This window comes from Hydra viridissima, unplaced genomic scaffold (genome assembly GCF_058129835.1).
Source record: "Hydra viridissima isolate aposymbiotic clone 2 unplaced genomic scaffold, HvirCarnegie_v1 scaffold_4, whole genome shotgun sequence".
Classification (NCBI taxonomy): Eukaryota; Metazoa; Cnidaria; class Hydrozoa; order Anthoathecata; family Hydridae; genus Hydra; species Hydra viridissima.
This window is the reverse complement of record NW_028324303.1, coordinates 20,258,414-20,271,925: the sequence shown is the minus strand read 5'-3', so window position 1 is coordinate 20,271,925 and position 13,512 is coordinate 20,258,414. Positions and strand designations below refer to the sequence as shown.

Here is a 13,512-nt window from a genome sequence, read left to right as displayed (position 1 = left end):
AAGTAGAACTTTACAAACATTTATAAGTAACACTTATAAAACAGACTTTTAAAAGAGTTAAAATATAGGTCAAATAGTTATTATAATGTATTCACATATACATACGTATATAAACATATACACAAATAAGAAATTATAAAATGTAAATAAACATAAAGAAAATAGTTATAGAGGTAAAGAATAAAGTTAAGCGTAACATTTTAGGTAGAAATGATGGAGTGACTTTAAGAACAGATTCTTGGATCTAAGGATAAAATCTGTTTTTAGGGTGTACGGAAGGGTGTTCCAAGAAAGAATACACTGATATATAATGGAATTTATTCCATGTTTAGTTGTCTGTTTTTTGGGATTGTTATGTTACTAGACAAAGGCAGCTTTTGGCCACTTATTCTAACGTTCAAGTATCTTGGAAGATTCTTGTTAGTTTTTTTAGAAAAGTTGGTATATTGCGTCTTAAATATTACTATTTCTGTTTTTTTAATATTCAATGAGATTTTATTTGCTCGAAGCCATTGAACAAGACCGGCCATATCCTCATTAATATATTCATTTAGTTTTTTTAGGGAGTTTGTCATTAATTAAAGATTTGTATCATGTATCAAAATTAGAATGCTTGATAGAAAGATTAAGATCACTGATATAAATAATAAAGAGAAGAGGACCTAATATGGATCCCTGAGGAATACCAACGCAAACGCTTTTAATGTCTGAGAAGGTGCCATTTAAAGTAACAAACTGTTGACAATTGAAAAGGTATAACTTAAACCATTGCAACGGGATGCCGCTTACACCATAATAGTTAAGCTTTGATAGGAGAATGTCATGGTCTACGGTGTCAAAAGCTTTTGTAAATCAATGAAAACCCAACAAGCAAAGTTTCCATCATCAAGAGCAACTCTTATACTTTCTGTAATTTCGATGAGACCGTGAGCTGTAGAATACTTTTTACGAAAACCAAACTGGTGTTTTTATAAGCATTGATTTTGGTTTAGGAAGTCGTGTAATTTATTATGCATAACTTTTTCAAAAGTTTGCTCAAATTAGAAAGAAGAGATATCGGACGATAGTTAGTGCAGTCAACCGTAGATCTTTTTTTATGGACTGGAATAACTTGGGTCAGCTTAAAGACATCAGGAAACATTCCTTTGCAAAATGAATTATTTAAGATGATACTTAGTGGTTTGCGTAGAAATGTTGACACCAGTTTAAGAAGTTTTGTTGGAAGGTTGTTCGGTCCAACACTCTTACCTTCTATGATAGTGGAATTTATATAGTCGAGGGTTTCCTCTTCAGTTATTGGTTGCATATAAAAAGAGTTGCTATTAGGATTGGTCAGATACTTTTGAAAGTTGATAAGTAAAATTTTCTTTTTTTCAGCTTTAAGATTGATAGCAGTAAAATAGGTATCCACAGACATCTTTCTTCCGCTTAAGTAGAAAACTCTGTCCTCTATTCATGTAACTAGATAATTTTTGTTCTAGATATTTTCATACCAACCTAAATGACCAGAGGACAGATTTTTTCGCCAGTTTAGTTTTCAATGTAAATGACTGATGATTCAAAGTAGGGAGCTTAGGCAATTTTTATAGCCAATGTAAATCTTTTTTATTTAAAATGCATTGGATTCCTTAATATATTTTATTTTCAAAATGGTTTCAACCACTTCTGTAGCTTATTTAGTTCCAAAGATATTGGTGTTTTAATATTTTCAATTCATATACATTTTATGAAATATTTCCTTAAAGTTTCTCGTTAAACTTTTGGCACCGAAAAAAAAAACTTTATCTTTTTTTTTTCTTGCGTAAAAAGTTGCGTTAACAATAAAATATCTAAAGACGGGGGAAATTTTAAAATTTTCTATTTAGAAAACAAAAAACCCACCCTATTAGACTACCAAAAACAAAAAAAAAAACTGATTGACATAATGAATAAATAGTTGCAGAATCTATTTTTATGTGGGGACGAAAGAATTAGCTTAATTTACTTGTATATAAACAAAACTGAAACATTTAAAGTTAAATAACTTTATCAATTCTAAAGCAAAACGACGTCCCCAAAAAAATTATTGTAGTGCAACCTTTTCTAAAAAAAATAACACCTATATATACATATATACTATTTATTTTCATGGGTGGGTTTTCATTCTTCGACACCTACATAAAATCATTTGTTGCGTTTTTTGGACGAAGTTTTTCAAAAACGTTTCATATATTTTTTTCCGCGATAAAATGTCACGTGACAAAACTCCCTATTTAAAGACCTTTTGATTGATTAGTAGAAAAGACGTTCTTGTCCTAGAAAAACTTGATTAGTTTGAAGAATAAAATTTTTTTTAAACTTGAACTCATGTGTTTCTATTGTGAGATAGTAGTCTTGATAAAATTGAGGTATGTTAAGAGTTCTCGTTTTCTTGATCAAGCAATCATCATCAGCAAGTTTGTCACCAGTCTGTGTAAGCAGATTATCTGTTAAATTTTGTAAGTTGAAAGTAGAAAGAAAAAAGTCTTCAAATTGCTGCTGCACCATGTTGGGCCAGAACAGAATAAATATGGATTAGAACCATTATGACAGATATTGACAAAGATTAATTCTGAATAATTATTAGGTTTTTAGAGTAACTATGGCAACCCTTCAGAAATATTGAATTAATATTATCTTTATATTTGCGTTTTCCAGAGGTAAAAAAGTCAAAGCCTCATCTTGATCTATGGTGTTTTTTTGCAAATTTTCGAATGTGAAGTAAGGATGCCAAAATCTATTCTCAAGTGGAGTGAACTACAGTTGTTTATGAGAGGAAGGAGGGGGGGGGGGGGGGGGGAAGAAGGAGTGTAGTATGAGAAGATCTACAAAAAATCTAGAACTTCAACTATTTGTATTTTTTAATTTTTCATGCCTAATTACAAGCCCCTGGCATAACAAGAAACTATTTGGTAGTTAATAAAGTAGAAATTTACGACGTAATGATTTGCAATTAAATGAAATCACACAAATAATCGCACAAAATCAAAAATTGCGCAATCAAAAACAGCTTGTTATTTCATTTTTACAACTACTGAGGTTTTTATTAACAAATTTTAGGTTGTCGATACAACAAAATTATGCCGAGCTTTTTTGCTTTGCAAAAAAGAAAAAAAAGAAGCCGTAACACCGTAATACTCTCCTTGTGTTTCGACGGCCATGTGAAACACTTAGATGTTGCATCCTGCAAGGTCCTTCAGATAAAGTTAGGCTAACTAGTTGTGTCGAAACCATTCTTTAAATAAATGCAAGATTATATGTGAAATATTCTTTAATTTCTTTTTCTTAATAAAGATTGTCGAACATTTGAATGGTTCTTTCTTTTGCCATTTAAAATGAAAAATTATTAAAAACAATCTAGACTTAAAATAAAAAACCGAATCGGGCTAGAGATCGCTGAGAAAGGTCAATATTAAAACGAATATTGACACTAGGCTAGAAATAAGAGAATCAGGCTAGAAATACACTAAGAACGGTCAATATTAAAACGGATATGGACAATAGGCTGTGTAAATGCGTTTCTATTGTGAGATAGAAGTCTTGATAAAATTGAGGTATGTTAAGAGTTCTCGTTTTCTTGATCAAGCAACCATCATCAGCAAGTTTGTCACCAGTCTGTGTAAGCAGATTATCTGTTAAATTTTGTAAGTTGAAAGTAGAAAGAAAAAAGTCTTCAAATTGCTGCTGCACCATGTTGGGCTATCAGAACGGAATAACTATGGATTAGAACCATTATGACAGATATTGACAAAGATTAATTTTGAACAACTATTAGGTTTTTCGAGTAACTATAGCAACCCTTCAGAAATATTGAATTAATGTTATCTTCATATTTGCGTTTTCCAGAGGTAAAAAAGTCAAAGCCTCATCTTGATCTATGGTGTTTTTTTGCAAATTTTCAAATGTGAAGTAAGGATGTCAAAATCTATTCTCAAGTGGAGTGAACTACAGTTGTTTATGAGAGGAAGGGGGGGGGGCGGGAGGGAAGAAGGGGTGTAGTATGATAAGATCTACAAAAAATCTAGAATTTCAACTTTTTGTAGTTTTTAATTTTTCATGCCTAATTACAAGCCAAGTGTCAATAATCGTTTTAATATTGACTTATCTTAATGTGTTTCTAGCCTGATTTTCTTAATTCTAGCCTAGTGACAATATTCGTTTCAACATTGACTTATCTGCGTTTGATTTTAGCCTGATTCTTTTAGTTCTAACGTAGTGTCAATATTCGTTTTAAAATTGACTTGTATCAATTTATTTCTCACTCAATTCTCTTAGTTTTAATATTCGTTATTTTATATAGAAATTAAACATTTTTGATTTGGTCAAGCAGCTGCTCGGATTATTTTCTAGCCTTTATTTCTTAGCTCTATCTGAATATCAATGTCCGTTTTAACTAATTATACATAAAACATCTAAGCTTGTATTCTTATTGTAAACGCTGGATTAACCGATCTAGAGGACAAAAACTCAATTTCCCGGAAAAAAAACATAAAATTTCTAATAGCAAGGCTCGACCTTCGCATCGAACCTGAGGCCGAATTTCGAATGCTTTTTTCACATTCCACTAAACTACGCAAACTTATTTTACTTCGGAGTTTTAGTAAAAACAAACATGCTTATTTTATTTAGGCGAATACTATATTTATAAATTCGTATTTATAAAACACTTTCGGTGAAACCGATTGTATTTGAGTTTTTATACTGGCCACTTAGACGTTGAAAATCTATATATATTAATATATAACAAAATTGTTTAACGGTTTTAACTGGTATTAATGCTAGCGATTAGGAGGCGACTAGTTAGGGAGAAAGAGAAAAAGAAAAAAACATTTGTGCTTTGTTCCAATTTATTATTGTAGTGGTTAAAGTGACCTTCTCGTTAGGGTCATGATTTTGTCACCATGGTGTTTCGAAGAGACTATAGCGCTAAGTCCCATGACCTACACCACCATCTAGGTCCACTACTATGCTAAAACGAGCACGTGCTCAAATTTTGTAAAGCACTAATATTTTTGAAATAAGCATTGTTCAGGTTATTTAAGAGAGGAGAGACTAGCTGTCTCTTTGGTAGTATTATAAAAAGTAAGTATTCTTACCGTTTTAAGTGGACTCGAGAATCGGATAAGGACAAATAATAATATTCACAGGTATACGGCGTCTAAGCAGTTGGGCACTTTGTAGAAGAGAAAGTTTAATTAGTGGCTTCAATTTTGTACTGAGTGCGCTCCCTTGGGGCTGGACTGAATTATTATTTTTACTTTCAGGAAACGAATTTCCAATGAATTAACATTTTAAACCTATTAGCTATTATTTTTGAATTAATTCAAAGTAGTTTGAACCAGATTTTTGCGTTTTTTAACATTATTAGAAATTTCATGACAGCTATTTTAATCAATCCTGGCGTATGCAAACAATGCGCACCAAAACCTTCCCATCCTAGAGTTAAGTAAAGATTGATGAAAGAATATAAAAGTAATTGCTAGAACAAAAAAAGCTTGCAAAAGATTGTTAAAGACTATTTTTGCATAAGTTTTATATGGTGTTTGCATATGTTTGTTCGTACAAGTCGTATAGTCTCGTTTTGTAAGGAAATTAGTCATGAATACTTTCGAGCTAGGTGGATAATGTTGCTCCCATTTAGCAGTCGAATTACCACACTCGGCATCCGCCTTTTATTTGTGAACACCGCATTAGAACCAGGGATCCTTTCGCACAAATCGTATAGCGGATGGTGTGGTTATAGTATAGATCACATATACCCTGGATCCTATTGGTCCAGGCCCAACAGCCCATCGGAACTCGCGATGATGTCCGCTACTTGTCAGAGCGCTAGGGCGCCACCTGGGGTGAATTAATAATGGTGTGATGCGAGATTAGTACAGATAATCTATGCTCTAGTCGAAAGAGTTGCAGATGCAGAAGATTGTGAGCGTGCGAAGAATTGTATTACCTTAGGTTTCAATCACCCTATTCACGTCGGATGAAAATCGCCTAAAGGCTGTATATCCAGTGCGTCATTAGCTGTATGGAAGATAGTCGTGCTCCCCTGACCAATCACTAACCCAAACGGGCTAGGTAATCATAATATTTTCTCTTATTTGGAAATAAATTTGCGTTGCTCGGTCAAGACTGAGCAGTGAACGCCTCAGGGAAGAAATAGCATAAGCTCTAAGAATGGAATTAGTAAAAATGTTTTCGGACAGATGTCCAGAGTGAACCAAAGACTCACGCAGACGAAGAAATTAAAGAATCATGTAGATGAAAAAGTTTCTATGCTCAACGCCGCACACGCCCAAGGTCGTTAAACAGCCCTTCCTATGTCAAAATTACCTAATACATCAGATTCATCAATGTTATAGCTAACGCTTTTATTTCCTTTAAAACTGAAGTTTCTGATCCAATTTTCCGATAAAAATTAAGATTCTCCATAACGTATTTCCAGCCTTATTCTCTATGTTCTAGCCATAAGTTAATAATCGCTTTAATATTGACATTTCTACTGAGAATAAGTTATTGCATAGTTCAACTCTAGCTTAAAGACCTTAGTTCTAAACATGTGTCAATACTCGTTTTAAAATTAAAAATCCCGAATTTTAACGAATATTCGCCGGTCCTTATTACCCCGTATCTCCGTTTGTTAGACGTCATTTATTTGGAAAAATAGTTAAAAACAACTCTTTACGTTGAGTAAGAAAATTTAAAAGCATGCGAATATTGCTATGAAAAGAATAGTGAAGAGAGACCTCGTCCATTTATTTTATCTGCAGAATTATTAAAAACAACAACAACAAAAAAAATAGCGCCTTTTACTTTTAAAGCCAGATTTTTCAATAGCTAGCTAAACAAGCTCCGATCTCTTAATTCTCTATTTAACCGTTAGGGTTCTATTTAACCGCTTCAGCACTGTTTTTCTTCTAGTTAAGTCATCCTTTCATCGTTTCTCGTCATCGTTCTTCCTACTTTAGTCATCTTTTCATACTAGCACTTCACCACTTAAACAAAATATTAAAACATCCTCTATTAAATATATTAACATTTTTTCCTTTAACTACTAACTATATCAAGCTCTTAGTTTTCGTATGATTTATTATAGTTGGTAAACGTTTGAGTACAAACACAGAACTAACATTAACTTTCGAGTACTGACACAGAACTTAAAATAAGGAAGATTGTATTTGGATTACAATTGTTAGTTATAGCTTTCATATACTTGGAGAATTGTATAAATATGTTAACAAATATGGGTAAAAGATATTCAACTGTGTAAATGAAAATGTTTTCATTTATTGCTATATTTTAAATTTTTATCTATTTAGCATAACTTGTAGTAATGGAAGTAAAATCAAGACAAGCCTTTATTCCAACTGTTGCTCAAATTCAAAATGATGTTCTTACAAAAGTAAGTTTTGATATAGTTTGTGAAAAACTTGTGGATTTCTTTACAAGGCTTAAGGTAATTACAAATTTTTTGTTTAGTATGCTCACCAACATTGGGCAACTATAAAGAATGACACACTGTGTCAAAAAAGTTTTCATCCACCTGTCCTGTTCATTTTTCAGACGCGATAACTTTTTATTGAACAAAGATATAAGCAAAATTTCAACTAAATGATATCAGTTACCTCAATTTGTTATGTAATCAGTATTAAAGTAACGTTTTTTAAATATAAATTGGATTTAGAAAGATTTTTGTATTATTTTTTCTTTATATGAATCTTTTATATTTTTAATTTTTGTCAGAATAATTATTAAAAATGAGAGTTGCAGAGGAAATTCGATCACTTATTGTTAGACTATGGAAGGAGGGAAAATCACAACGAAATATAGGAGAGTTAGTAAAAAACCACGTTCAACTGTGCAGTCCATTATCAAGAAATACCAAACCACCAAAAAAATTGCTGATAAACCACGTACAGGACATCCAAATAAGATTGAAGTATTGCATTGACGAGCTATTCTGAGAAGAGTCATCCAGAATCCCAAAATAAGTGCTCCAAAACTTGCTGCAATGCTGAAAAATGATTACAATTTAAAAGTGGATCCTGAAAGTATTAGAATAACCTTAAGAAGAGCTGGATACAATGGTAAAGTACCATTGAAAATGCCCTACATCAGCGAAGTAAACAAAGCCAAACGGCTACACTTTGCAAAGCTTTATATTAATGAACCACAAACATTCTGGGAATCTGCCCTTTTCGCCGATGAGTCAAAGTTTAATGTGTTTTCATCAGATGGAAGAGTTAAAGTTTGGAGAAAACCAAATGAAGCATTTAAAAAACAAAACTTGTGTCCAACGGTGAAAGAAGAAAAGGAGAAGAAGTGACTCCAAATAAAACTCGACATAATCTATATGTTGCTTATTTATGATCTTTTAAATTTTTTTAAATCTAGATTATTGATGTTTTCATACCATAAAAATCGTATGAAATCGCGATGTTTCTCAGATATTGAAATGTTCAAAAAGGCTTTTTCAATATCTGCAATAAATGCTATTTTTATTTACACGAAAACGTATCAAAACTCCATTTAGTAGAGTTGTTAAAGAAGGACCTGCATGTAAGCAATCATTTAGCGAGAGACCTGAGATTGTCGCGCTCGCATCAAATAGAATGCGCATCTTAGTTGTAACTTTATCTTCTCTTATAACTGGTCTATGAGGTAAATAATGAACAAGTCCGACCTTCGATTTATGACTTGAAACTTGCTCTATCGTTCCATTTAATATTTGTTCTTTTATAATATCATTATATGAATCAAATAACTTTGCATCATTTAAAAACTTTTTCTCTAATGATTTGAATCTCTTTAAACATAAATTATAATTATCGCATAACAAAGGATGATTCTCCTTAAAGGGTAGTTCTACAGTATACCTATTGTTTTCAAATTTAATGCTTTTGCGAAAATGTTCGACAACTACATTGTCGCTAATATTATCTTCACTTTTATTCCAAATAGTTGAAAACTTATCTTTTAAAAACGTTTTATCGTTATGTAATTCTGCTTCGACTTTCAAAACGTGCGAAGACAGAACAGAACAATCTACTTTGTTATTATTCTTAACCGTGATAGGACCACTGACTAAGTATCCTACCTTAGATTTTATTGCAATTGGGCCATCAAATCCTCTTATTGTCTCATTTTCGATTATTGACCAATAGTAATCGGTACCTATTAAAATATCAATTTCTAAATGTTCATTATCTCTATGATGGTCTGCTAACTTTAAGTATTTTAAATGATTATAATTTTTACACGCGGTTTCTATGTACTGGCCATTTAACGGAGAACAAATTTCTTTTACAAAACATATAATTTCAATATCAACCCCGTCGTTACCTTGAACATAAACTTTAACCCTATCTAAAATTTCGTTTGTATTATTATTTCCAGAAGTTTTGATATTTTTTACATAATGAAGGCGTAATGTAACTTAATTAGGAACAGTTATCAAAGAGAAGACGGCAATAGTTAAATCGGGAATTATTATTTTTGACTTTCACCCGGGCTGTCTGGAGTAAAACACGTGGATTAGTTTTAGAAGAAATATCGGTTACAGCTGTTAAATGTCCTATTTTAGAGTTATTATCAATTTTGTTAATCTCTTTAAAACTGTCACAAATAGATATATGGTGAGGCTTGTCACACTTAAAACATCGAAAATTTGATCTACAATTTTTACTCAAGTGACCTTCGCGTAGGCAACGAAAGCAACATCTTTTTTCAATTAGAATATTTTTCCTGGCCAAAACATCAGGTCACTAAATTACAATAATGAGAATTATGATTTTTTAAACAATAAACGCATGTAATTGAATTTGTTGAAAAATTTTGATTACGGAAGTTATTTTGCCTTAAATTCTGGTTAAACTTATTACTTAACCGATTATCTGTCCCGTTAGCGTATAAAGTATTTGCAGTAATGGGATTTCGAAAGTTTTCATGATTACTACGTGTATTTTCTCTGGCGCTTATTTCGTTTTTTAATATTTCTAAAACGTTGATTATATTCCAAGCTTGATTTCCGTTTAATCCTCTATTTATAATGAAATTTAATTCTTCTGGTAGTTTTTCTAATAAGACAGGAATTAAAATTGATCCATACATATTTTCATCTACTGATAGATTTTCCAAACTCCGAATATGTATTTCTATAGTATCGAATATTTTCCTTAACTCGCTTACATTTCAAACATCCTTAACTCTTTCTAGTGATAGCAGCTTTTTCATATGAATTGAAATTAATAATTGCTTGTTGGAAAATCTATTTTTTAATATATTCAAAGCTACTGAATAGTTTTCATTGGATAAGGTTAATCCTGTGATTGCAGATAAGGCCTGACCTTTAACTAAATTTCTAAGATAAGTCATTTTTTGTATATCAGACGATTCCGTATTCTTATTTATAGAGCAATCAAAATTTTCATAAAAGGTTTGCCAATTTTCTTGTTTACCGGTCAAAGATTTCTAATTTAAGAGCGGGAAGCTTAACTGTCTTGCTGATAAACTTATTAGAACTTATATTATCTACATTATTTTTTTTAATAAAATCTTCTATACCTAAAATAGATCGCTTATAAAAAATGGTAAACTCTGTACTCGTAATTTCTTCATGTTCTAACTCCTCATCCACCTCAATCAAAGATGATATATCGAAATCAAACTGTGTAATTTTCAAATATTTATCGATGGCTGTATTTTTCAGACTCGTCAACTCATTCAAGCAAACCCTCGTACAAACCCCCAACCATAAGATTGTTAGCTTGATCGAAAATCCGCCTGACTGAATTGACGGCCACCGTCCGTGCTCTACGTTTATTGGCAAGATTAGACATGAGATTAAGAAAAGAAAGTTAACAATTACATATATATGGTATATGGCTTTAATTACAACTTTATGGCCTTTTCAAATTGAGAGCTCACTCAATGACTTAATAAACCTCGTATCAACAAAATGGGCGGTCGAACTGAACCCTCGTGGTAAAAATAATAATAAATAATGATATTACCTTTGACCTCGACTTTATATATTAACTTAAATAACTTTGTGTACAATTATACTCTAATGAATGAATCTTATGAACCTCAATTCTTTATAATGTCTTAAATGATTTTCTTAATAATATCTTAAATAATTTTCTTAATAATATCTTAAATGATTTTCTATTATACTCATAACTAAATTCCTTTAGTATCTTAAATAAATTTCATAATTGATAATCATGAAATAAATGCATCAAAACAACAATAAAATGCAATTATCACCTACACAACTATAATAAGGAATAATAATTTGTAGTTAACGATCGACAAACAATCCAAAAAGTTGAAATTCAGTTTTAAATAAATCCTAACGTATATCTTAAAAAAAAAATCTCATTATCAAATAACAAATTCACTTCGCTGATTAATTGATCACAACTCTTTCTTTATATTCTTTCCGTATTCTTCGTGGACTCCATATTGTTTTACTTAAGAATGGACTTGTAAAACGAGTTCAGTTATTTATTTTAAATATTAATATACAATATAGTTAAACGCAAAGAAGAGATTGTAGATCACAGCTTGTACATGAAGTGTCGAGTCTTTTGTGAAGTGAAGAGAAGTGAATAAGTGCAGTGCGAAGATACTCCCATAGCCATGATATTTATACCTATTCCCAAGGGGAAAATAATTGTTTATATAATACTAACCAATCCAAAAACACGAGGGTTGCGAAGACTCATTAGCAAGTTTGGCGCACCCTACGAAATTATTAGCGATAATGGATCTTGTTTTACAGCCGATGAAACACAACAATTTGCATCGTCAAAAGGCATATATATATATATATATATATATATATATATATATATATATATATATATATATATATATATATATATATGTATGTATATATATATATATATATATACATGGCCGCCGAGAGAAATTTCGGGCCCCGGAGAAGTTTTCTTAAGGGGCCCTCATTATGATCAATTAAATACTCAGGACCGAAAGAAGCGTGCTCTGGTCACTGTAAATGAAAAATAAAAGTTAATTAAATCTTTTAAAAGTCAAAACTATTTAAATATTTTAAAAATTACTTTAAAAAATTGTTTGTACACACGCGGGGCCTCGGGAATCTTCCCCGTCCACTCTCCCCCTCTCGGCGGTAATGTATATATATATATATATATATATATATATATATATATATATATATATATATATATATATATATATATATATATATATATATATATATATATATATATATATTAGGGCCCTGCGAATCGCTTCGATTCGATTCGCGAATCAAATGTCGCTTCGATTCGAGAATGATTCGAAAAAAATGATTTGAGTTTTTCGAATCATTTTTTTGTTTAAACTACTATATGTTTTCATAAAAACGGCGTTAAAAAGTTTTCAAAATATCAATATTTATGTTATCAGAAAATTCTGCGGTAGAGTAATTTTGGAACGTAAACATACTTTTCATTAAAATTAATTGTCGATTAGGATTTAAACAGAGCGGAACGCAAATTAGTAACGCAAAAGTTAGGTTTTATTTTTTGCATCGTTAATGTTTGACTTCGCTTTCACTAATGTAATTTTAAGTTCGATACTTTTTGTTTGTGCTACATCAAGCTATTTTCGCATCAAGCTATAAAATGACTTCTAAAAAATCGGCAGTTAAGGAAATTTTGGAAAAAAAAGGAGTATTCTGGCAATGCAAACAAGAAAATTGCAACAAAAAGTATTCTGTTCAGAAAACTGGAACTTTATCTCATCTATGGAACCATTTAAAACGTGACCATAAAAAACTTCACGTAGAAGCAACAAAAAAGCGCACATCCGCTACTAAAAGAAAAAAGAATTCCGATAACACAATCGAGCAATCATCAAGTTCCTCGTTAAATTCGTATTTTATTCGACCTCCAATAGATACAGTTTTTAAAAAAAACTACGACCGTGCAGTGCTTAGATTTGTAATTGAAGATGGAAGATCATTTGAGATAACTTCTGGATGCTTACTCAAGGGCTTTGAGATAACTTCTGGTGCTTACTCAAGGGCAATATCATCCACCACACCCGACCACTTTATCTCGAAATTTAGGTGACATGGTCGATGATTTATATATTAACTTCCAACAAAGTATAAAAAGCCAGTTAATCTCCAAACCTAGCATCACTTTTGATCACTTTAAAGCCGACAATGGCGATAACTTTCTTGCTTCTACTTGCCACTTTATTTCATCCTCTTGGGTTTTAGAATCATGCTGTTTATCAGTTGTAAATCTGGAAGTAATAAATGCTTGTCACAAAGCTACTTCCACTGAAGAAATTTTAAGAAACGTGCTGTCAAAATTTGACTTGACTTCAGATAATATTTTCCGAGCTACAACCGATACAACTCCTAGTATGCCATGCACACTTAAACTTCTTGGGATTGATTGGCTAGGCTGTTGTGCTCATAAACTCAAACTTTGTGTGAAATCAGCTATACACAAC

The 13,512-nt window shown here is 31.5% G+C and overlaps 1 long non-coding RNA gene across 1 annotated transcript in view; it reads right to left on the bottom strand.

The window, feature by feature from the left end:
* The window catches only part of LOC149890431 (uncharacterized), a 54,204-nt gene that overhangs the window by 2,995 nt on the left and 37,697 nt on the right, over positions 1-13,512 (bottom strand). The window lies entirely within an intron of this gene.